The following is a 24,328-nucleotide window of genomic DNA, read 5'->3' on the forward strand; positions in this document are numbered from 1 at the left end:
CAAACTCTCAAATTATAAGATAAGCACAATAATTTGCAGACATATGTAAACAAAGCAGTAGATTAATATGAGAAAAATACTTAGAACATTGTCTCAATTAGGATTCCCAAAAGCCTTAGCAAAAAATAAATTAGTTCATCATATCTAGATCAAGCACTAAAGACAAAAATATAGAACTCATGGAGTAAAAAGTTGGGTGTAAATGGTTGTCACTCCGATCTTGGTCTTGCTTCTCCACTCATCTTCTCATCTCTTTTTTCGTGTTTTTCAAACTTCTCCAGCCAAAAAGATTCTCCTTTCTCTTCAACTCCTTCTTCCTTTTATCCTAATTCCTAATTATAGTAGGAGGGGAAAAGAATCCATATACCATCAAAGTCTTTTTCTTTCATTCCTAATCATATTCCTACCAAGCTTTTTAAAATATTTACAAGGCAATAAGATGCTAAAAAATCAGACTTCCATCATCAATCAAATTAGGAAATTCGCCCATCGCATATCTGATGACCAGTGGGTCACGGTTTATAGTGAAGCAAGTTTCTGTCTTGCGAATTTTTGATAACCTATGGGTCACGAGTTATCTCAGCAACGCTGCTATTTTGAAATATATATATATATATATATATATATATTCATATTTTAGCCATTTTCTTGCAACTTTCCTTCCTTCCATAAAAGTACCTAAAATTTCATAAATACACCCAAGAACAATCATCATATCATAAGAATATAGGGACATCAACAGAAAAATATATCATATAATTTGCACTAATTATATCATATAATTTTATTACTCAATGATGAAAAATTAGGGGTTCTAAACATAATCTTTTTTATTTTTTAAATTTTTTGAAATAATTAATAAAATATTGGGTAAAATGCATAAAAACCCTCTATGTTTTAATTTTTTAGCTAAAAATCGCTTGTGTTAATTTTTAAGCAAAAAAATTCCTGTATTTTTTAAAATAATGCACACTCTCCCCCTCCGTCAATTAGGATTAGCGATGTTAAATTTTTCAAGGAATTGACCATTATGTCCTTGTGATAATAGCCATTGATTTTCATTAGATAAAAATGAACGGTCTAAATTTTAGATTTAAATATATATTTTGTATGTAAACATATAGTTATGTATATATATGTATACATTTATATATATGCACATTTATATATCTATATATATAGTTATACATAATATATATATATACTATAAGGAGGCGGTGATGGTTTCCTCCTCTATGGGCGGCGATCGGCAAGTAAACTTGGCGATGGCGAGGTCATTCAGACTTTTGGGAAACGGAGGTCGTCTGGGCGATGGGGGCGAGGCAGTGGGGGAAGGCACTGGCGCTACCAGAAGTGTGATGAAAACAATCAATTGTCCTTTTCTTCTTTTTTAGTTTTTTATTTTATATAAATTTTGCATATAAATATTTACATATAAAACAAATCTGAATTTGAGAATTTTATTTTTTAAAAAATAAGTAAAAGTAATATAATTTTTCAAAATTTAAAAATAATAAAAGAAGTATTAAATTTTTATTTTTAAAATATGGTAATTGTAATTACATATTATTTATAAATAATATAATTTATTAAAATATATTTAAATTAAATAATAAGTTAATTTAGCTATTAATATAGTGGTTATAATCGATTTTTATTTTTATTTATATAAACATTTAAACTGGAAAAGTTAATTTTAGTATATTAAATTTTGTATTGTGATTTGTTAATTTAAAATTTAATTAAAAATTATATATATTTTAGGTATTTTAATAGTTAGCTAAAATATTTTATAAATTAATGCCCCCTAAAATTATTGTGCCAAGCCCACAAGCTAAGCTCTAGCCCAGCAGGCTAAGAGCCCTACTCGTTCACTAGCACGACTGATAAAGTCCATCAGTAGGATAAAAAAAGCCCATCAGCAGGGAAGAAAGGCCCATAGGTTTACCTGCTACTTTATTGAACTGGCAGGTCCAAGAAATAAGCTCATTTCAGGCGGACACGTCATTATACAATTGGGAGGACACGTCATATAGCTTGCCAACATATTTGTACATATCACCGTAAAAATATCTCCAGGTGGTTCCAAGTAAATCAAGCATAAATAAACTGGAAAGATTGTGAATAATTAAATCCCAGGAAAATAGGCAGCTTTGGCAGGCTCCTGTCTAGCTCACGTATCTCTTCCATTTTTTTTTATCCAAATCACTAATGGTTTGTTACATGTGATGGCCAACTCAAAGAGCTTTTCAATGTCGTACGACACTCAGCAATTGGTTTCGTATCCTACTCTGTACAAGTATATAAGTAGAGGCTTTCTGCAGGTTTTTGGTTACACAAAACATCACATTCATCTTCAAACTTTCTCTTTTCTTGCACCATTCTCTCTCAACTTTTTAGTTATTATAGGCTTAAAAATTGCACTCTACAGGAATATTCACCATTTCAACCATATATTACCATTATTATCACTTTATTTCAAGTTTTCTCTTTTATTTCTTCTTTAATTAGTTACTCATTTAAGTATCGGAGTGTTAACTTCTGTTTTGTAAGGTTGGTTCTCTGATATTATTACGACTTTTTTGAAGATCCTTCGACCATTGTGGTGTGGTCAAATTTCTGGTACGCATCATAAATAAATATAATTTATTAAATATATCTAAATTAAATAATAAATAGAATTAACCCACAATATATAATTTATTAAAATATATTTAAACTAAAATAGTGACTTTCTCTTATATATCAAACAAAGGGTAAAATAGGCATTTGTGAATATAAAATAATGTCAAAAAGAGTTAAAAAAGAAACTTACTCTCATTTTAGGCATGTGAAATGCACTCTTTATAAATTTCTAAAGAAAAGGGGTATTTGCTGCCTTTTAAATAACACAGTGGATTTTTTGCCTATAAACATAACATAAGAATTTTTGCGCTATTTTTCTAAAATACAGGGAGTGTTATGCAATTTATCCTAAAATATTTTCTGACTGCTTTTGGAACAAAATTTGAACGGATTCACAATGTCCATTCGAAAAATGCCGTTTGTATTCGTCCCAAAAAAGTAACAAAATTTTTTAGTATGATATATCTACATCAGCTAAATTTATCTTAAATTTAAAAAAGAATAATATAGGTCAAGATAATCATATTTAATGATCAGATTTAAAATTATATGGTTCTATTGAATAATGCAACAATTTTTGTATTCCTTTTTTGTAAACGTATGAAAAATAGTATTATTTTGTATATGCTATTCAATTGTATCATAATAACAATTTATTATTCAATCATGAACAACGAAACAATTATGGGTCCTAAACATAAATTTTTGATTGTTTTTTAATTGTTTAAAATAATTAATAAAATATTTTTCAACTATTATGGGACGAATTTACAATGTCCTCAAAAATATCATTCGTGTTCATCCCAAAATGTAACATATTTTTTTCAAATACAATATATATATGCATCGGCAACATCTAATACTAAAAGAAAAGTCTAAATGTTAAAAAAGACTAAAAGAAACGTGAGATGAGATCAAAATGAATCATATCTAATGATCAAATTTAAAATCAAATGGTTTGATTAATAATGCAGTGTCATGATAATTGATTATAACAATAATAAATGACTAGTAACCTTCAATATTCATATTTATTTCTTGCAAAAGTATAAAAAATATATATAATTTTCAATATGTCGTTCAATTATATAATAATAACACTAATTTATTTATTATAATAACACTAATTTATTATTCAATTATAAACAATTAAGTATTCTAATAATTAATAAAATATATTTAACTGATTTTGAGATAAAATTGAAATAAATTTTTCCAGCCATTCGTTTTGTCTCTTATTTTTCGCCCTTTTCCTCTCCCCATTACCGCCTCCACTCCTTTCTCTTTCTCACTTCTTCTCTTTTACCGCCAGCCGCCGCCCCTGCTCCCTCCAGGGCCGCCGTACCTGCTCCCTCCGCCTCCCCATTGGACAGTACAGCTTCGATATTTGTGCTTATTACTCTTCCCCTCTCCAGTAGATAGCACAACTTCCCTTTTCTTTAGCGACCACGTACTACTCTCTCGCACTAAATCTCTTTCCACCACAGATTGATTGATTTACCTGCTTCAGGCTACCAGGAAGGCGGTTAGTTTTCTTTATGCTGCTTTTACTTTGATTTTTTATATCTATCGAAGAACAAACCGTGCCAATCATGTATGCTCTGTTTTGATCACTGCAATGATTAGGGTTTCGATTTGTTTTTATCCTTTTAATTGTTGTCCTGTTGTTCTTTAGGGTGTTTTATGAGTAATGGGTTTCGGAATTTGTCAAAGGGTTGGTTCAATATTAATAGTTCACTTGTAGGTCAATGTCGTTTCATTTGTTATGCCAAATTGCCCCCATTAGGGATTTTCCATGTTTTGGGATGTATTGCTTTGATTATGTGGGTTTTCTGTGAGCACAGAAATAGCAGGGAATTCATTTAAAAAATGCAGGGAAAATTTTTTTTAGAAAAGTAGGGTGAAATTGAGGGGCTTAGACAAGTAAGTGGCACCGCGGTTACTCACCGTGATGCCATAATTTTTATAAAAAAAAAAAAGAATTTCTCTATGTCACCGTGGTTAACCGCGGTGGCAATGATATTTTGAAAGAAAAAAAATTTTTAATAGCCACCGCGATGATGAACCGCGGTGGCATTGATATTTTTAATTTTTTTTTAATAGCCACCGCTGTAAGCAACCGTGGTGGCACTGATATTTAATTTTTTTTTTAATCAGCCACCGCAGTCAGTTACCGCGGTGGCACATTTTTGCCGTTCGAATTTTCGGCCTCTGACATCGCGCTATCTTAGCGCAGTGACAATCAATTTTTCTTTTCCAGTGTCCGACACCGCGTTATCTTAGCGCGGTGACAATCAATTGTTCTGCATTATCTTCTGCGGCACCGCGATTGCTTAACGCGGTTCTTTTAGCTATATAAATCAGACGCTATTCTCACATTCATATACACTGAAAAATCAGGAGAAGCAGCTTCAAAAAATTAGCATTCAGTTTCTTATCCCTTGGACTCTCAAAATCAGCCTTCGAAAAATTCATACACCACCATACCTCGTAATTCTTCTAAAATTTCTTCACTTTTTATTTGAAGATTTACAATTGAAAAGGCGTATAGTAAGTTATTTATTAAATTTTTTTGTTATTTGTTTCTTTTTTAAATCTTATTATATTATGAAAAAAATTTATATTGATGTGTATTTTATTTTGTTTTGAAAATATAGCGGAGCAAAACACTGTTGATATTGTTATATATTTTGGAGGTCAACAAATCAATTCGAATGGTTCTGTAAGTTATAATCGCCCTCCACTCGGATTTATGCAAATTTTTCGTAGTACTACATTTGCTGAGTTAAGAGTTAATTTTGTATGAATAAATTGGTATGGATAGGAATAGTTTTAAATTGGATATATTCTTTAAATACATAACATTTAATTTTGGTCAAAGGAATGAGATGTTGGCAATTAAGAAGGATCGTGATATGAAATTTTTTTTTAAATCCGGTGAATGGATATGTGTCGATTGATATTTTTGTCGAAGCGGAGAAAGTTCTGCAAAATGCTGTACTAGATGACTCAACTGTTGGTGATTGGGGAACGTATATGTCTATGATAACCCAAGATTTGCCGAGCTTACCAGTAGTAACTCAATAAATGGGGCAGTTTGGTCGTAATAAAGATTATGCAGGTTCATCATTGTATGTAGGCCCATCGTCGTATGCAGGCCCATCATCATATGCAGGGACAAATGCATATTCAGGTTAATCGGATTACGCGAGTTCATCTGAATACAATGATGAAGATATCGAGTTTGAAGCGGATAGCTTGTTGAACACTGAGCAAGTTGACTCAAAATCAGATGAGGTCGAAGTACAAGACCAGATTGACCAGAATAATGACGATGATGGTGATGTAAGTATACTTGTTAGGATGGATGTTCTTGGTGAGAATGCACAAGAGCATTTTGATTTGAAACTAAATCTAAATTGCTCTTGTGAAAATTAAAATAAAATCACATTAAATAAAATAGAAATTTTATAGACATCTCAATTTACATATGCAATATTTTTATGCTTTCCGTATATAATACACAACTCTAATAATGCCCTCCAGTGCCAGAACGTGGACGTCTTCTGTTTTTTCGAGGAGGATTATCATCTCTTTGGTCACTGGGTGTATTCACATCGGTGTTTTCGAATAGAATTGGTGATGCAACATATTGTCTTCGAATTTGCGGGTTAACATTATGTGTAAACGTATCATCAAATGATGGCATGTGTGGAGCATATGGAGTGTAAGTAGTCGATGGACCTGTTTTCGAGTTAAAGCTCCACGGACCAGCCTCTATGTACGCTCGACGGACCAGCCTCGGTATGTACGCTCGACGGACCAGCCTCGGTATGTACGCTCGACGGACCAGCCTCTGTGAATGCGTTGCCACGAGTTGTGTGAACCAGTCTAACTCGAACACTTGGATACCGTGAATAGAAAAAGTTCATAATTTCACGTCCGATCGTACGTGCTCGCGCTCGAGTATCTCTTGATGACTGTTGATCATCTTCGAAATTTTCACAGTCAATCACTAGCTGCTCCATTCTATTATACTGGTAAACAAAATCAAATTAGCAGCATAATCGACTGGCTAAAATAAATGAACATAAAAAAATATAAGGTGCTTACCACATATTCCTAATCACGGGTGTTAGTTGGTCGATAGCCCGACGTGTTCGTAGACAATGTGTTATGTGAAATCTGGACCCGAATAATTTGATGATACCAGTTCATATAGTCAGGACGGTATCAAGACCACCTTCAATAACGGGTCATTCCACCACCAGTGATTGCACATCGTTCCATTTCGCAATATAGTTCGTGTGAAACGTTGCCCAATCCATGTCATGACGTCCCCGCCTATCTATTGTGTGTAAACGACGTTCACTGATTAATGGGTTTGGGGGGATGTCTTGCACATAGCCAAATTGGCGGAGAACCCTCTCCGGGTAATGCATTTCCACCAGCGAATAATTGATCAATAGGCAGCGTATATTCCACGGTGTGCGTATTGCTAAAAAGGCAATGTCCGAAGCTCGAGTGCATTATCATCATACGGATTCCAAATAAACTACAATACCATATAACGCTAATCAATATACTTGGAACAAATGCATCAGAAATACACTAAACGTAAAAAATAAATCGCAACGATATACCTCATTTAATTGCATACCATCCAACACGTTCCTTATTATACGTAGAGCATTGTGCGCAGTATGAGTACGGGATATATGATACGACCACCTAAAATTAAAATTATGAAAAGTAAGTGAAATCTATATAAATAAATAAAAATGTTCATACCGTGCAGCATATGGAGGGCTAGGTAGAATGTTGTCAGGGTCCATTATGGTCGAAACCAGAGTTGAAGCTTCGCTCGAGGGAATGGGTGCAAGTGTTATGATGCGAGATCATGCCCATATTTGTAATAATTGCATGGCACCGCCAATATTATTTTTCCCTCATTGTGATGCTGTACACAGCTCTCGGTATAGATAAGACAACACTGTTGAACCCCAATTTGAGGTATATTCTTTGTGTATATTTTCCATATGCCGTAAATATAACAATGACACGGTGTTCCCCGTAGCATTAAGGCACAACACACCACCAATAATGCACATGGCACATATACGTGCCTCCTGTAACACAGCCTCAAACGGGCTATCATCATCACATGTATTTTCTAATAAATATTCATATAACACTGTCAGTTTTATTTTTGACCATCTAAAAGCATTTTCATTTGGCATAAAATCCAACTATTGATGACAATAATTTTGCCACCGTTGTGTACTATACCTTGTATCTACCCCGATAATAAGATTATCTTTCACCGGGAGTGCCTAGATGATGGCGATATCCTGTAGTGTTACAGTTGCTTTGCCCGCCGCAAAATGAAAAGTATGCATCTCGGGGTGCCATCTCTCTACTAAAGCAATAATTAAGTAGGTATTAATTTTAACATGCCCACACTGCAAAACACCAAGAAACCCCATATTCTGGAATACTTGCAAAATACGAATATGACGTGGTGCTAGTTGTAAGACACGAAAAAAAACTATGTCACCGCGTCGTATTGATAAAGTTGTATCCGAATTTTTGGACACATCTTCTGATCGATGATTTAATTGCCCGTACAAAATACTGGTATCAATAGGGCCAAAATTAGACATACCCTAATTTTTTTTAAAGAGAAAGGTGTAAAAATTGTGCAAGAACAAGAACAAGAACAATAAAATTGGGCGGAAAATGTTGAAAAACAAGAAAGAGAAAGAACAAGAACAATGAAATTTGCTGAGGAAATGTTGAAGTGAAGTGAAAAACAAGGATTGCAGCTCACATTTAAATAGTGTGAGATGCAATTGTCACAGGGAATTTATTTAAAAAATGCAGGAAAAAAAATTAGAAAAGTAGGGTGAAATGGAGGTGTTTAGAAAAGTAAATGGCTCACCGCGGTGCTATAATTTTAAAAAAAAAAAAAAAATCTCTATGTCACCGTGGTGGTTAACCGCAGTGACAGAGTTTTTTAAAAAAAAAAAAATTTATGTGCCACCGTGGTAAATGACCGCAGTGGCAGGAATATTATATTAAAAAAAAAACAAAAACAAAGATAGCGGTTCTTCACTGAATTCCAAAAAGAAAAAATAGTCAAACTGCAGCCTGCAATTTTGCAGGCTGCAGGCTGAGCCACCGCGCTTACCAAGTGTGGTGGCTCAGCTTTGATTTGACCACACTTTAATAGTGTGGCCCATGACAATTGCAGCTCACACTATTTAAGTGTGAGGTGCAATCCTTGTTCTTGACTTCACTTCAGCAACATTTCCTCAGCAAATTTCATTGTTCTTATTCTTTGTCTTCCTTATTTTTCAACATTTCCCGGTCAATTTTATTGTTCTTGTTCTTGTTCTTGCACAATTTTTACACATTTCTCTTTAAAAAAAGTTAAAGTGGGTATGACTAATTTTGGCCCTATTGATATCAGTGTTTTGTACGGGTAATTAAATCATCGATCAGAAGATGAGATGTGTCCTCCGAATACAACTTTATCAGTACGACACGGTGATATAACCTTTTTTTATGTCCTACAACTTGCACCACGTCATATTCGTGTTTTGCAAGTACTCCAGAATATGGGGTTTTTTGGCGTTTTGCAGTGTGGGTATGTTGAAATTGACACCCACTTAATTACTGCTTTAGTAGAGAGATGGCGCCCCGAGACGCATACTTTTCATTTTTCGGTAGGCAAAGCAACTGTAACACTGCAGGATATCGCCATCATCTGGGCACTCCCGGTGGAAGATAATCTTATTACCGGGGTAGATACAAGGTATAGTATCCAACGGTGTTATTGTCATCAATAGTTGGGTTTATGCCAAATGAAGATGCTTTTAGATGGTCAAGAATAAAACTGATAGTGTTATATGAATATTTATTAGAAAATACATGTGATGATGATAGCCCGTTTGAGGCTGTGTTACAATAGGCACGTATATGTGCCATGTGCATTCTTGGTGGGGTGTTCTGCCCTGATGCTACGGGGAACACCGTATCATTATTATATCTACGGCGTATGAAAAACTATACACTAGGAATATACTTCAAATTGGGGTTCAACAGTGTTGGCTTATCTATACCGGGAGCTATGTACAGCATCACGCGGGAAAAATAATATTGGCGGTGCCATGCAATTATTACAAATATAGGCATGGTCTCGCATCATAACACTTGCACCCATTCCCTCGAGTGAAGCTTCAACTCTGGTGCCGACCATAATGGACCCTAACAACATTCTGCCTAGCCCTCCATATGCTACACGGTATGAACATTTTTATTTATTTATATAGTTATACAGAATTTTGATTTCACTTACTTTTCATAATTTTGATTTTAGGTGGTCATATCATATATCCTGTACTCATACTGCGCACAATGCTCTATGTATAATAAGGAACGTGTTGGATGGTATGCAATTAAATGAGGTATATCGTTGCGATTTATTTTTTACGTTTAGTGTATTTCTGATGCATTTGTTCCAAGTATATTGATTAGCGTTATATGGTATTGTAGTTTATTTGAAATTCGTATGATGATAATGCACTTGAGCTTCGGACATTGCCTTTTTAGCAATGCGCACACCGTGGAATATACGCTGCATATTGATCAATTATTCGCTGGTGGAGATGAATCACCCGGAGAGGGTTCTCCGCCAATTTGGCTATGTGCAAGACATCCCCCCAAACCCATTAATCAGTGAACGTCGTTTACACACAATAGATAGGCGGGGACGTCATGACATGGATTGGGCAATGTTTCACGCGAACTATGTTGCGAAATGGAACGATGTGCAATCACTGGTGGTGGAAGGACCCGTTATTGAAGGTGGTCTTGATACCGTCCTGACTATATGAACTGGTATCATCAAATTACTTGGGTCCAGATTTCATATAACACATTGTCTACGAACACGCCGGGCTATCGACCAACTAACAGCCGTGATTGGGAATGTGTGGTAAGCACCTTATATTTTTTAATGTTCATTTATTTTAGCTAGTCGATTATGCTGCTAATTGGATTTTGTTTACCAGTATAATAGAATGGAGCAGCTAGTGATTGACTGTGAAAATTTCGGAGATGATCAATAGTCATTAAGAGATACTTAAGCACGTACGATCAGACGTGAAATTATGAAATTTTTCAGTTCAAGGTATCCAAGTGTTCAAGTTAGACCGGTTGACACAGCTTGTGGCAACGTATTCAAAGAGGCTGGTCCGTCAAGCTTTTACCCAGAAACATGTTTATCGACTGCTTACACTCCATATGCTCCATATATGCCATCATTAGATAATATGTTTACACATAATGTTAACCCGCAAATTCGAAGACAATATGCTGCATCACCAATTCCATTCGAAAACACCAATATGAACACACCCAGTGACCAAATAGATGATAATCCTCTTCGAAGAAACAGAAGATGTCCACGTTGTGGCATTGGAGGGCATTATTAGAGTTGTGTATTACATACGGAAAGCGTAAGAATATTGCATATGTAAATTGAGATGTCTATAAAATTTCTATTTTATTTAATGTAATTTTATTTTAATTTTCAGAAGAGCAATTTAGATTTAATTTAAATTTAATATATATACATTATGTATATAGTGTATATATTTAAATTTAATCTAGACTCAATCTACAAAACTAAGTTATGTATATAGTGTATATATTAAATTTAATATAAAATATAACATGATTTTAACGTTTTCCATTATTCATCGTTTTATAATTATTATTAAATACAAAGTATGATTATTTAATACTTTGATCACATAAATATAAAATTGATTATTAAAAACGTTGTTTAATTATTAAGTAAGTTCATTTTAGTTCCCATTTAATCATTTGCAATTACAAATTTGTGTGTGAGGGACCAAATTATAAATAAAAAATTAAAATGTCTATAAAAATTTTACAAGATTTGCATTACAAAGTTGCATTTCACCATATATAGCATGATACAAAGTTATTTTAACAATATGAGAAAACTGTGTATATAGCAAGATAGAATCATTCCCGAGGTTGGCGAGCCTGATATTTAAAATAGTCCTATTGTTTCTTATGAATGAGATCCTGGCCATGAGTATATAAAATGTTTAATTTAAATATAATATTTTATATATGTTAAAAAAAATTGATATAATTTTTAAGTATTTTTGTATTTATTAAGTATATTTTATAAACTAATATTTAAATTAATTAATAAGTTAGTAAAGTATTTAATTTAATAAAATTTTAAAATAATATAAAAACAATAAATGCTTAGAACTTTATTACAAAATGTAAGGTGTAAAACACTTTCAAACTTTAGATGGTATAAAGATACTTTCTTAAGTAGAATAATGGAATTATCGGAATGTAACACTGAAAATCAAAAGTTATTGATGGTCTGCCTAGTCTATTTGCAGAAAGGATTTGGAAAAAACTAAGAAAAGACCAGATTAACATTTCATATGAAAATTATACTTGTGGAGCTCTAATAGATACTTGTATTCAAGAAGGGTTAGCTTTGTGTAATGAAATAAAGCTTAATCAACCAATTAAAAGGCAGAACCTTGATGAAAGGAAACAATTAGGACAATTTTGTCAACAATTTGGTTTAGAAAACCCTACTACTAGTAAGGATCATAAAATTAATAAGCCCTACAAATCAAAACACAGAAAATATTCTCAGAAACATATAGAAAAAAAGAATAAAAGAAAAGAAGAAAAATCTCAAAGAAAGCCGAAATATTCGAAAAATAAAAATAGATATTGCAAGATTTGTAAAAAATTTGGTCATACTGCAAAATACTGTTGGATTGAAATGAAAATTAATAATCTTGAAATATCAGATGATATAAAGAATATAATAATACAAACTTTACAAGAGTCAGAATCTGAAAATACAGAAACATAATCAATAAGTACTTCTGAATCAGAAGAAAAAGAAATATTAAATGTATTAGGTAATGAAAATATTTCAGAATCAAGTTCAGAATGCGAACCTTCTAGCTTAGGATTAGCCTGTCCTAAAAAATTAAATAATATTAATAATAAGAATGATATTGAAAAATCTTAATTGTATAAAATACTTTCCCAATTCTCATAAATGAAAATTAATGTTCTTACTTCAAATCATGCTTTTGAATTATTAAAAGCAATTAAAGATCCGAAATTAAGGATGCAAATTATTGATGAAATTAATACTGAATCTAGTACATCCACTTCTTATAATCCAGAAGAAGACTTAAATGAAAAAATTATAAATCTGAAAAGATCATATAATATGAATGAGGTAATGAACTAACTTAGAAGTAAATATCAACATAAAGAAGATAATATATTTCTTCAAAATTTATATAAAGAAATAAACAATTTAAAAGAAAAAATTAAAATATTAAAAGATAAAAATATTATTCAGGAATCTAGAATTTCTGACTTAGAAAATATTTTTAGATTAGAAAATATATCTCAAAATGATAATAAACTAAAAATAGATGAGCATAGTATTTTCTCTGAAAACTTTTTATCTACTATAGAAATGGTTATATCCCAAAAATGGTATATAAAAATATCTCTTTTGATTGATAATCATTATACAAAATCATTTACAGCTCTTGTTGGGATAAAAATCATTATACGAATAATATTTAGAAAAGTTACTGTAAGAGTGTCTGTTTCTATTAATTTAGAAAAGGCCGAAAAATTATGAATTTTTGCATTCTTTTCAATATGAAAACCCTGTTGTAGAAGGTAAAGACCTTGATAAACTTTTCCTAATTCTAGTTTATAATTTCTTTCTATAACAAAAATATAATGTTTGACATACGTATCAATAAACCATGACACAAAAGGAATTAAAGCATTTTTTTCTTTGCAAATCTTATAAAATTCATCTTGAAAATATAACATTTCTTGTTTATCAAAGCTTTGGAAAAACCATTCTCTGAATCGGCTATAACCTACGTTTTTAAATTCTTCTGAAATAATTTTTCTGGTTGGAGAGCCAGGACTAAAATCTATAATAGAACTATAATTCATTAAATATTAAACTCCATTTCTGACATAGTCGGTTCTAACTCATTATTATCCTGAGTTTGATTATTAGCTTCTCTTACAATATTTTGTCTATTAATGTATAATTTTTCTGTAACAGGGGTGAATATTTCTGAATCTCTTATTTGAGAAGTAGAGGCTCTAGAAGGCATAGGAGATTCTACCCTATAATCTATAGATAATATGTAAGATCTCATCGAGTTATATTTCTGAAATAGTAATGATTTCATATTTGTTTCAAATTTAATATTTACAGTTCCTTCATTATTTTGAAGAATATCTATAATATTATTATGATCATATATTTGTGACCTTTTAGGTACAACTTGTTCAATTATCCAGTTTTCTGAAAAAGTTATTTCTTCCCATTTAATGGGTCTTCTTGTAGTAATATTTGAATTACTGAAGTTGGTTTCAATTAATATAGTTTCATTTTTTGATTTGTCAATCTTTTCACATTGTGGATTTAATGTAAATAAAGGCTTATAATATATTCTATAACAGATACATATTACTTCTGTTCCAGGCATATAATCATAACCATGAGTTTTAACATTTAATGTCAAAGCATCTAATATATTAATATCAGATAAAGATAATTGTAAATTTGGATATACATTAAAATAAACTAGTCCATGTGCCAGACTAGATTGTATGATACCCATGAGGGATTGAATCCAATTGAAATTCCTACCATCTCTTAAGGCAGCAATAAAGCTTTCTGGTAAACCTTCCAAAGTTAAAGGTTTAAATGCAATTTGTACAAGCCCTATATAAAGGAATTTATGTGTTTGTCTATAATGACTAATATATTTTTCAGATAATAATTTTATTATCATTTCATCATTATCTAATGAGATAGATTCTTCAGTAGTTTTTACTACTTGTTTGAATCCTAATTTTTCAAAAGTTCCTAATTGATATATTAATCTTGGTTAAACATTTGGAATTGTCCATCTATTTAATAGATCAATATTCTGAGGTATGTCATATTCCTCATTTTTAATATTTTTAATATTAGAATTCTTATAAAGTATGTTCATGTAATTCATGAATAAAGTCATGTGTTCATCCATAACATATTAATTACTACTACCATGGCTCTGATACCATTCACCACCAGAATCATCAACCATCATCAGTAAGGCAGGAATGCAGGGATAGGATAATTTTACAAGATAATGAATAATGGGCAACTTTTTTCATAAAATTATATCCTAATACAATACTCCAAACTGCCCCTAACAACGCCTTCAACATGATATTAAAATATATTTAAATTAATTAATAAATTAGTAAAGAATTAATTTAATAAAATTTTAAAATAATAAAAAAAACAGTAAATGCTTAATTTAAATATATATTAATAGTTTTAGTATAATATTTTATATAAGTTAAAAAAAATTGATATATATTTTAGGTATTTTTATATTTATTTAGTATATTCTAAAAACAAATATTAAAATACATTTAAATTAAATAATAGTTTAATTTGATTAATAATGTAACATTTTATTAAAGTTAAAAAATTTGATATAATCGTAGGATTGTTATATTGATTTAGTATATTTTATAAATAAATATGAAAATATATTAAATTAAATAATAACTTAGTTTAATTTATAATATATGTTAAGTTGTATATATAATGAAGAAGAAGGGTATTTTGGACAATTGCACTAACAAAAAAAGCTGAAATAGGATAAAAAAAAAAAAAACCCTACTCTCATTTCCACCACGTGTACAACACCTTCCGTCAATTTTGGACGTAAGGGGTCTTTTTTGCAGGGTTTCAAAATTCACAAGGTCTTTTATGGCTATTTATTTAACACAGGTAAATTTTGTACAATTTTAGCATAACACATGAGGGTATTATGCAATTTTCCCTTTTTAAAATATCAACAAATTATCCAATTACATTAATTCACATATTTAAAAGGATCCTTTCCAAAATTTCAGCAAATCATTCATTTTTTCTCTTGTGAAAATCGCATCTTTCCTTTCCTTCATTAGTATTGATTAAAGCACACAGCGTGGGCATGTTTAATCAGTCTTGCAATACTGTCTTGAAATCTTTTCTTCCCTTTTTGGTGCCTTTAGCTTGATTTTGCCATCTTTATCCAATATCAAATCTTTTTAGCTAAAAATGCAATAAATCCACATGATTATAAATATTTTAGCTAAAAAAGAAAGGTAAAATCACTATAAGATCATGATAATTTGCGTAGTTATCAAATACCCCCACACTTAGCTCTTTGCTTGTCCTCAAGCAAAATCAAGACCAATTATGCATTTAAAACTCCCTCCAAATTTGAACATACTAAAGGCAAGTTGTAATCACGTGCAAAGTAAATAACTTATTTCATGAAAAAGATAATTCAACATGTATCCAAACAAGTTTTCGCATAATGACTATTATCAATGCCAACATGTATCCAAATAACTAGTGGATTATTTCTCTCCACTTTCCATTCTCTCAAGTGGATATGACTCAAGTATTTCTCTAGATACTTATTATGACAATACTTCACCATAGGCTTGCTTGTACATCACATCTCTACCACTTTGAAATATGCACATATATGGATCAAAAGGTTTTTAATTTTGATTGTAATGGGGCTTTTGGTTTGGGGGTAGGATATTAAGGTTAAGTTCCAAGAAACTAATTAGAGCATCAAAGGATTGAGTGAACAATAAACCAAAGCTCTCAAAAGTTCCTCGTTTACCCATTTCATCCCTCAAAATTTGTCAATTCTTTGAATTATGCCTTTCTATTTCTTTTGAAGAGATTATTCATTTTTTTTCGTATTGGCCTCCTCACATTGCTCTGCTTCTTTATTGTTCTCATCTTCTTCCTCATCGCTCTCATCTTTTTCGCTCTCTTCTTCTTCGGTGTTTTAGTCCTATTCTGAGTCATTGTTGTGAGATGGTCTTGAAGTGGAAGGGACATCTCCGGTAAATGAGTGTATTGCATTGACAAACTGAAAAAAAACTACCGTTTCAAGTGACAAGGCCCATTCGTATCAAACTGGCCATGCCTAACGGTTCCAACTCATGTCCCTAACTACGTTGAAGTCACATCCAACCAGCCACGGTATATCAACACGCTGCAAAGCCAGGGTTTCTAGAGAGCCCCATAATTCCCTCATGTCTGCTATTTCAGTGGCACCATACACAGCGGTTATAGCAACAACTTCATGTTTTGCTCGAGTAGCAATATGATAATGAATAAACTGGGGTCCCACCTCAATAAAATTAGCAACCCAGGCAATCCAGATGCAATTACCAATCAACACAAAATTTATATACCATTTTCAGTTAGGTAGCAAAAAAAACTGAATACCACAAGAGTTGGTTAAACGTACACGTGTTTCAAAGAGACCAATAAAGTGTAGACTGAACTTAGCAACAATATCTTTGATTGACAGCTGATGGTCCGTCTTGTTCAGGCCACAGGCATTCCAGACTGCCATATTCAAAATGGAGCACCGCATTTGGGGTTGCTTGTCTTAGGACCCCCAGTAACGTCATCTGTATCATCAAGCATCAAACGTATTGTAAATGACCAACGCCTTACCCCTATTTTCTCGTCTCTTGTCATCTCGATGGGTGGGAGACACATACATGTCCGACATTAGTGCGATATTCTCTTCTGTCGCCGGTATGGAAGATCTCCGAGGTGGTTTAGATTATACATCCTTTGACGTTTCTGCTCCTCTCTCCTCAATCCTAGGTACCAGCGTCCCTCCTGATTTGGGTACATAGACAGACACCAATGGTTTAGTGGGTTTGACCGGTTTAGACAAGGAACAATCTTTGATAGTGGCCCAGGCTCGTGCAACCCGTACACTTTGGAGGGATCTATTCATATTTAACATCGACTTTGCATGGTGTTTTCCTGCCATCCTCATCCGGGTCATAATGATAATATGTTTCGAGGTGATATCAAGCATGGCGCATACACGAGCAAAATTCAGTCTCATGCATACTCTTGTTATGGCATCCGGGTACAACGATTTTTCAATTCCACTCGCCACTGTACTCAATCCCTCCGTAGTCCAAAGCTCCACCAGGACGTGCCTCAACTTAATCCAAACGGGGACTTGTGTGTGTTTCAACTTTCTCATTGTCATTCTTGGCTCCCATTTCTGAAGAACGATCAGCTGCCCCTGATGGAGCCACGGCCCGCCCTCGATTACTTCTTCCATGTCAATGACAGATTTGAATTGGAAGAAAAACCCGTTTGTGGTAGCAATAACCTTAGCCGGCCAAATTGAAACTGCATATTCCTTCAATTGGTGGAAATATGGTCATTTCCCAAGAAAATATCCCACCTCGGTAGCTTTCCATCGCTTAGATCCATTACAGATAGTCTCCAACGTTGGTCTCACAATCACTTTGCCATTTTGTAATGTAGGAGCAACATACGAGAGGATTTTTCAGGACGAGTGATTAAATACATGCGCTATTTTGTCATCAATGATTGGTTCCGGACATGCATGCAATGGGATATTCCCAACGTACAATCCCGTTTGAACAGGAACGCCCTGAATAGGCTGTTTTTTTCCCACAAAACTACTAACATCAGCAGCTGTGTCATTGCTGATGTTAGCCCTAGCTTTGCCTGTGTCATCGCTGATGTTAGCCCTAGCTTTGCCTGTGTCATCGCTGATGTCAGCCACCCTAGCTTTGCTTGTGTCATCGTTGACATTCATCGCTGATGTCATCGATGACACAGGCCAAGCTAGGGGTAACGTCAGTGATGACACAGGTAAAGCTAGGGCTGACATCAGCAATGACACAACTGCTGATGTCAGCAGTTTTGTGGGAAAAAAACAGCCTATTCAGGGCGTTCCTGTTCAAACGGGGTTGTACATTGGGAATATCCCGTTGCATGCATGTCCGAAACCGATCATTGATGACAAAATAGCATATGCATTTAATCACTCGTCCCAAAAAACCCTCTCGTATGTTGCTCCTACATTACAAAATGACGAAGTGATTATGAGACCAACGTTGGAGACTATCCGTAATGGATCTAACCGATGGAAAGCTACCGCGGTGGGATATTTTCTTGGGAAAAGACCATATTTCCACCACTTGAAGAAATATGCAGTTTCGATTTGGTCGGCTTTGCGTGAGGTTACTGCTACCGCAAACGAGTTCTTCCAATTCAAATCCATCATTGACATGGAAGAACTAATCAAGGGCGGACCGTGGCTCTATCAGGGGCAGTCGATCGTTCTTCAGAAATGGGAGCCAGGGATGGCAATGAGGAAGTTGAAACACACACAAGTTCTCGTTTGGATTAAACTGAGGCACCTCCCGATAGAGCTCTAGACTATGGAGGGATTGAGTACAGTGGCGAGTGGAATCAGAAAACCATTATACCCAAATGCCATAACGAGAGTATGCACGAGACTGGATTTTGCTCGTGTATGCATCATGCTTATATCACCTCAAAGCTACCGAAACATATTAACATTATGACCCCAAATGAGGATGACGGGGAAACACCATGTAAAGTCGATGTTGAATATAAATGGATCACCCCGAAGTGTACGGGTTGCATGAGCTTGGGCCACTCTATCAAAGATTGTTCGTTGTCTAAACCGGGCAAACCACTAAACCACTAGTGTCTGTCTATGTACCCAAATAGGAGGGACGCTGGTACTTAGAATTGAGGAGAGAGGAGCAAAAACGTCAAAGGATGTACAATCTCAACCACTTCGGAGATCTTCCATACCGACGAAAGAAGAGAATATCGCACCAATGTCGGACATGCATGTGTCTCCCACCCACCGAGATGACAAGAGACGAGAGGACAAGGGTAAGGCGTTGGTCATTTACAATACGTTTGATGCCTTACAGATGCTTGATGATACAGATGACGTTACTGGGGGTTCTAAGACAAGTAGCCCCAAATACGATGCTCCATTACGGGCATTCCACACTTTACGAACTTTGCATGCTATTGAGAGTAGTGGTTTGCTGATCGAAAATATTAGTTAGCGTTGTTTCTTCGATTGTACTGAGCACGCATACATTGAACTCACACGAGAATTTTATACCACTTACGAATTTACTACTCCACTAGCACTCACGTTAGACACACCGGGGGTAATTCAATTTCATTTGATGGGACAAAACTTTTTCATGTCTCTGACTTAGTTTAATGTTGCATTAGGTTTCACGACTGCTAAACTTGCACACACTCACAAGTACAAAAACTCTCTATGTGATTATCATAAGGACTTTAACCCTGTTAAAGAATGGCGAAAATTATCTATTGATCCACTTGCATATCATCCTAGTAGATCCAAAAACCATTATTTGAAAAATCTTGTGCTCAAATATGCTAATCGCTTTCTTGCTTCCAACTTTTCTGGTCATAGAGACACATCTAGAATTTGCTCAAAGGCTGAATTGTACTTTCTGTGGTGTATGTTGCACGGAATAACAATTAATCTTGAATTTTGGTTAGCAACAAAATTTCAATCATTCATGAACCAAAATCGTGCTTTAATTCTTTTATCCTACATCACTTTGTTTGCAATTAAGCTTGGTGTTTTTCATCCTACTAATCTTAACCTCCACATAGCTTGTGAGTTAGAACCATTGAACATAGCCAGTTTGATATGAATGGGCCTTGTCATTCAAAAGAATAGTTTTTTTTAGTTTGTCAATATAGGACACTCATCTACCAAAGATGCCCCTTCCACTCCTTGAGTCGAATGTCATCATCCACATTGAGGGCAATGTGGATTTTGAGTGTGGGGGTATGGTTGGTTGTTGAATGTTCTTGGAAGGATTTTTGTATTTGATGAAAATTTTGATATGATTGATGAAAGTTTTTAAGGGACGAACTTAGTGAAAATTTTTCTTTTCTTTTCCAAGTTGAGTTGAAATGAGGAACTTTTTGGCAAATTTTTTATTTGTGGAAAATTTTTGGCATGATGAACCCCTTCCAATTTTGAACCACTCTTGGCTTGATGACATTAGGTTCAAAAGAATGCATGTTTCATGTTTAAGAATAATTCACAGTTGAAAGACTTATTTTTACCACAATGACTTGAGTCAAAATCTTTGATATAGAATTAGTGGACTAAAACACACCGCGTGAGATTTTAAACCTAACATATTCATGAAATATTCATTCTTTCTTCAGACAAATACTTCTTCCTAGAACTTAACTTGAACCACATCGAGCCACACAAATGTGCATTTATTTGGAGATGACAAAGGCATTAGAAACCACTTTCGGCCTTCATTGACCATCACACTATATTTTAACTTTAGAGAACTCATTTGAGCCTTTTTGACCTGTTTTATTGATACAATCCATCATACACGAACATATTCCGTTGTTTGTTTAACCCCTCGATTTTGACCCTTCCAAAGATTATTAGAGCATCAAGGAAAATTCGTTAACATTCAAAAGAATAAGTTCTAAAAATGGATAATTGACCATTGTGATCTTTGTATTTAAAAGGTATATCTCAAAATGAGTGTGGGGGTTCCAAAATTATGATTTTACACTATGTGGGAGCTAATATCGTTTCCTTGTTCTATGCCTATCACAAAAAGAAAGAAAAAAATAAGAAAAAAAATCAAGTGGCAAAAAAAAAGAAAAAAAAAAGCAATTTTCTTGCCACAAAAAAATTAAAAAAAAAGAAAAAGAGAAGAAGAAAAGTGAATTATCTCTTCAAAAGAAATAGAAAGGTATAGTTCAAGGAATTGACAAAAATTTTGAGGAATGAAATGGATAAACGAGGAACTTTTGATAGCTTTGATTTATTGTTCACTCAATTCTTTGGTCCTCTAATTAGTTTCTTGGAACTTAACCTCATTATCCTTAATATCCTACCCCCAAACCAAAAGCCCCATTACAACTAAAATCAAAGACCTTTTGATCCATGTATGTGCATATTTCAAAGTGGTAGAGATGTGGTGTATAAGAAAGCATATGGTGAAGTATTGTCATAGTAAGTATTTAGAGAAACACTTGAGCCATATACACTTAAGAGAATGGAGACCGGAGAGAAATAGTCCACTAATTTTGTATGATCGGCTTTGATAATAGTCATTATGTGAAAACTTATTTGAATACATGTTGAGTTCTCTTTTTCATGAAATAAGTCATTTATTTTGCATGTGATTACAGCTTGCCTTAAGTATGTTCAAATTTTGAGGGAGTTTTGTATGTATAATTGATCATGATTTTGCTTGAGGACAAGCAAAGAGCTAAATATGGGGGTATTTGATAACTACGCAAATTATCATGATTTTGTAGTGATTTCATCTTTCTTTTTGAGCTAAAATATTTCTAATCATGTAGATTTATTACATTTTCAGCTAAAAAAGTTTGATATGTAGATGATAAAATCAAGCTAAAAATGGAAGTTTAAGGCACCAAAAAGGGAAGAAAGATTTCAATACAGTATTGCAAGACTGACTAAACGTGCTTGTGCTTTAGTCAACACTAATGAAGAAAAGGAAAGATGCAATTTTCACAAGAGAAAAATGAATGATTTGCTGACTTTTGGAAAAGATCCCTTTAAATATGTGAATTGATGTAATTGGATGATTTGTTGACATCTTAAGAACCAATCATGTACTTAACCCCCCTATGTCTAGATTCGTAGGAAGCTTTTATTATAAATAGGAGGGTTCTCTCAATTGTCAGGATAGCTTGGAATTGAATACACAATTTTATTTTCATATTCTCTATTTAATTTTAACTTATGGTCTAGAGTTAATGGAATTCCACTTTTTAGTGTGTACTTCTATTAACATGTCCAGCTAATTTCATAATTTTCTGATTAAGGTTATGGTTATTGTTTGATTCGTAAATTATTGTGAGATCTAACCTACGTTTTTTACGCTTGTTAAATAAATATTCATGTTGTCCTATGTACCCTTATTACAAACATCTGATTTATGAATAATGTATCCAAGTGTTCATTATCAAAAAAGTTTGCTTAGCTAATTGAATTTTACAAATCCGTGTAATTGTTTGTTTAGTTCAATACTCAGTAGCAACATAACATAATTAATTATGTCAAAATAGTTAATTATGTTATGGGGAATGCATGATCTAATTTAAATGAATTATCCTCATAGAAATTTATTAATTAAAATCAGACATTTCTAATTCTTAATACTGCTAATGGATTAAATTTTGTAGACGTTTCCAGAGTTGTCTATTGATTAGGGAAGGGCAAGCAAATTTAATTGCAACAAATAAGGCCACTATTGTTTGATATTTGAGAAAATTATGCAAAGATAAGTTCAATATCAATTCAAAACTTGATTCTTCTTCAGTTAAGTCCTCACTTCTACCCAATATCACACTTGTGCACACGCTAACAAGAACAAAATGGACCAGAATTATACCCGGTAAAGAAATTAAGCATCGCAAGAGCTGCTAGATAAAATCAAGATGAAGTTGATGAAGTACCTTAGGATTTGACCAGTTTGTCAAAGTACTTTAGGCAATCTCCAAGTTAGAATTATAGAAAGGGCTAGACCTAGGATAAAATGTCCATTCCCACTAAGAAAATACCATTAATCCAATATAAAAAAAAAACCCTCTGATGAAATCAACAAAACTCAACACTCCTCTTCAACCAAACTTGATTCCATATTATTCCCATGGGTTATCTTTGCAATTAAGTCACCATTAACAAATATGCTCCAGAAACTACCAATTTGCATAAAAAGATCATTTAAATCCAAAACTATGATTAACTAACAAACGACCAAAGTTTTGTTTCGAAAAAAACAAACATACCTTAAATAAGCAAACTCCGTAGCGCCACAGGTCATCAGATCCAGGTGAGTCGGGCCAAAAGACAAACGCCCGGACTGTATTTTGAGGAGGGGGCAAGCTGCGTTGCTTGATGAGGCAGGGCAACGAGAGAGATCAGAGGAGTAGTGGAAGGAGAGGGAGAAAAGGAAGGGAAAACGAGAGGAGAGAGAAGGGAGGAGGGGCCGCGGCAGGCAAGCAGAGAAAGAGAAATACAAGAGAAGTGATTTAAAATATAAATTATTTTTTAAAATATCAAATTAAAAAAGAGGGCGAAGAGGGAAAAATTGGAGTCAAATTTTTCATTAAATTTAATAAAAATAAATTCAGTTTTTTAATTATTAGATTTATTATAATTCTTTTACAAAATTACTTATATCTTTAATTCTATGTGTTTTGATCTTTTATTAATGTAAATTTTTTTATCAATCAATACTTATACTATTATATTTATTTTTATATTTTATTTTCAAATTAATTTCATTTATTTAAATAGATAAAATATAAAAAAGATGAGTATCGAAAATACAAAATTTGAACAAACATTTACCGTCAAATTAATTTAATTTTTCTAAAATTTCTAGATCCGTTCTGACGAAAAGTTTTGTTACCAATTATGCTTTTCGTAACAACTCAAAATATTGTTACAGAAAAAAATAGATCATTTATCACCATAAATTATATGCAAGACATGTTTTACTTTGTGTTTCTTTTTGCGTAATAAACTTCTTACTTTCTTTACTAAAATGTATTTTTTTGTGAGGAAATTCAATTTTTTGTAGCGAATTAATACAATTGTTACAAAAATTC

The 24,328-nt window shown here is 33.2% G+C and overlaps 2 long non-coding RNA genes across 4 annotated transcripts; one reads left to right on the top strand and one right to left on the bottom strand.

Moving 5' to 3' along the window:
* LOC110012000 lies at positions 3,879-23,696 on the bottom strand. Its single transcript, XR_002287129.1, has 2 exons — positions 23,504-23,696; positions 3,879-4,136 (listed from the first exon to the last, which is right to left on the bottom strand). It is a non-coding gene; the product is annotated as an uncharacterized LOC110012000 (long non-coding RNA).
* LOC105162283 lies at positions 4,022-14,428 on the top strand. Of its 3 annotated transcripts, XR_002287131.1 has the most exons (4): positions 4,036-4,150; positions 5,283-5,347; positions 5,765-5,970; positions 13,811-14,428. It is a non-coding gene; the product is annotated as an uncharacterized LOC105162283 (long non-coding RNA). The 3 variants fall into 3 exon arrangements; XR_002287130.1 differs by lacking the exon at positions 13,811-14,428 and having other exon boundaries at positions 5,765-8,795; XR_002287132.1 differs by lacking the exons at positions 5,283-5,347; positions 13,811-14,428 and having other exon boundaries at positions 4,022-4,150; positions 5,765-8,795.

The sequence above is a fragment of the Sesamum indicum genome, linkage group LG5 (assembly GCF_000512975.1).
Source record: "Sesamum indicum cultivar Zhongzhi No. 13 linkage group LG5, S_indicum_v1.0, whole genome shotgun sequence".
NCBI classification, from domain to species: domain Eukaryota; kingdom Viridiplantae; phylum Streptophyta; class Magnoliopsida; order Lamiales; family Pedaliaceae; genus Sesamum; species Sesamum indicum.